This window comes from Tachysurus vachellii, chromosome 7 (assembly GCF_030014155.1).
Source record: "Tachysurus vachellii isolate PV-2020 chromosome 7, HZAU_Pvac_v1, whole genome shotgun sequence".
Classification (NCBI taxonomy): domain Eukaryota; kingdom Metazoa; phylum Chordata; class Actinopteri; order Siluriformes; family Bagridae; genus Tachysurus; species Tachysurus vachellii.
This window is the reverse complement of record NC_083466.1, coordinates 832501-835000: the sequence shown is the minus strand read 5'-3', so window position 1 is coordinate 835000 and position 2500 is coordinate 832501. Positions and strand designations below refer to the sequence as shown.

Genomic DNA, 2500 nt, shown 5'->3' with positions numbered 1-2500 from the left:
CATCATCATCATCAGTTTTCTGCTTTAAGAAATTGATTTGATTTTGTTGTAGCCTACTGTTAAAAATTCTCTTATACCACTGTGTCTTTGCTCACTGTCTTAATCCTGTGGAAATCCTGATATGTGCTTTTTAAATAAATAAAATAAAAGCGCACACACACACACAGAGTACTGGGATAATCTTTATTTGAAATCAAAAAAGGATTAAAAAAAAAAGTTTATACATAAGAGAGAGACCAAACTCACCTGTGTACTAATTATTACCTGATTATCTAAAACAAACCTGACTAACTGCCTGACTAAGTGGGGAAAAAAAAGTGTTGCCAAAACTCATCATCATCATCATCAGGAACAGACTTTATGATGTGATGATCCTCTAAACAGCCAGACCTGCAAATAAAATAAAATAAACATTCAACATGACAAACTCACCACACAGCAGTGATTTTTTTTTTTTGTGTCATCATTATTAAGTCCTCAGATTAATAATAATAATAATTTTAAAACACACTTACTGCAGCTACAGGAACGGAAATGCTGTTTAAACACACCGGTCGAGTTCCATCATCATCATCCACCTGCAAAGAGAGAAAGAGAGAGAGAAATATTAAACACTTATGTTTTAATCCCAGGAGGCAGAGTATAAGGGGTAAAAACCACAAAGTGATCAAGTGTTCATCTCGAGACAGAAGTCAGTCAGGAGTCAGTGAGTCCTGCCTTCGCTCATGATCAGGAGAAGATTTACTGTGGGCCTTTTCTGACACCTCGTTCATCACAGAGAGGAAGGAACGGGCAACACTAAGGCCAGGCTGGATCTCAAGAACAATCCAGACTCATTCTCACACACACGTACGTTATTTACATTAAACAGAACTTCACCTGTGTGTGGAACATGTTCAGACTCCTCCACCTTCGTCATGGTGTGGTGTGAATGATCTGGTCTCCAACCTCCATCACAGATGATCTAAATGATCTGGTCTCCAACCTCCATCACAGATGATCTAAATGATCTGGTCTCCAACCTCCATCACAGATGATCTAAATGATCTGGTCTCCAACCTCCATCACAGATGATATGATCTGGTCTCCAACCTCCATCCTGCATCACAAACACACCAAAGAAGGAGGATTTAGCAGCAGCAGTGTTACAGAGTCAAACTGTGGAGCACCAGATGTTTCTCAGCATGTTCTTATCACAGCACTTCACAGAACCCAGTGGGATTTTAGTGACCTGATGCCATTTTAAGAGTTTCTGTGCGCCTCATTAGACACCACATCCATCCAGGACCAAATGAACGGGCAACACATAAAGGCAAATGGGGTAAAAAATAAATATAGCTTTCTAAACATCCAGAATAGAAAATATAACACAAACCTACTTTGAAATGAAGCTCCCTGAGTCCATGAGATCACACGCTGCTCCCCACCACGTGGGCGCGCTTTACATACCGGATGTGAGGACGCTATAAACCGTAAGGACCCAAATAAAGTGCCGGATTAAAAATATTTACGAATTATTAAAAACACACGAACATAACAATATAGATAATAACATGGAATAGTCACGATTAATAATAATAATAATTATTATTTATTTATATTATTATAATAATACCGACGTAGTGAACTCCAACGATCTGATTAAAAAAAAGCGTCCAGGTTCAATCCCAAATCCATTCGAGTTTAAAATCGAGTGCACTACTTAGCACGTAGGGAACATTACTATTAAACGTACACGACGTGTTAGACGCTCAGTGTTAGCTGATAGTTATACAATTATATATTAACGACTTATTTATAAAGACAGAACTCTTTGCTCGAGCACGTGACGTTATATAGACGAGCTCTCTAGTGTTGAAGCACCTAGGTGTAGTGTGTTAGTGTGGGATTGGGACACGACCCGAGTCTTGCGCCGTTGGCACTTAGCTGTCAAACAGGGCGAAGTCTGCTAGCGTCAAGTGTCCTTAATAAAAGCGCGTTTTAATCACGTTTCATCTTTAACTAGGTGAAATTATAAACGCCTGACTCACAACAGCACAGCGGTAAGTAGCTCACTATATGTGTAGTGAGTTAATTCCCTTCTGTTAACACTTTTAATGCTAGCTAAATGCTAGGTTGTGCTAAATGTTAGGGATAAACATGTACACGAGTCTCTGTTCGTGGCTTACTTTAAGGTTGAGGAGGGCTACAAGCAGCTATATGCTGTTTAACTAACTAACTAACTAGCTAACTAACTATTCAAGAGGTAACTGACTTGAATTAGCTCAATAGCTAACTAACTAAGAAGCTAGTAATGATGTGTCGTTAGACTACGGGTCGGCTCAGAGATTCGGTTCTTTTTATGTGAGTCGACTCGCACAGATGAGTTCAGTTTGTGTGGGACAAAGATACATTAACACAGATACCTTAACATCTATTTGCTAATTATGGACTTATTTCTCTAAATTTGATTTATAAATAATAGGTTTATAGGTCCTGTTAAAAAAAAAAGAGTTGACTC

At 38.6% G+C, this 2500-nt stretch overlaps 1 protein-coding gene, 1 long non-coding RNA gene and 1 other non-coding gene across 4 annotated transcripts in view; 1 reads left to right on the top strand and 2 right to left on the bottom strand.

The window, feature by feature from the left end:
• Window positions 1–169: 169 nt before the first annotated feature.
• LOC132848196 (uncharacterized) lies at window positions 170–1452 on the bottom strand. The gene is made up of 4 exons (XR_009648714.1): window positions 1380–1452; window positions 880–1099; window positions 516–578; window positions 170–390 (listed from the first exon to the last, which is right to left on the bottom strand). It is a non-coding gene; the product is annotated as an uncharacterized LOC132848196 (long non-coding RNA).
• LOC132849323 (small nucleolar RNA SNORA13) lies at window positions 670–806 on the bottom strand. The gene has a single exon (XR_009648866.1). It is a non-coding gene; the product is annotated as a small nucleolar RNA SNORA13 (small nucleolar RNA).
• A 439-nt stretch (window positions 1453–1891) lies between the features above and the next one.
• Window positions 1892–2500, top strand: part of pcyt1aa (phosphate cytidylyltransferase 1A, choline a) — a 4851-nt gene continuing 4242 nt past the window's right edge. For both annotated transcript variants that reach the window (XM_060873719.1, XM_060873718.1), the window contains exon 1: window positions 1892–2042. The gene's annotated coding sequence lies outside the window, so the exon portion shown is untranslated. The remainder of the gene's footprint in view (window positions 2043–2500) is intronic.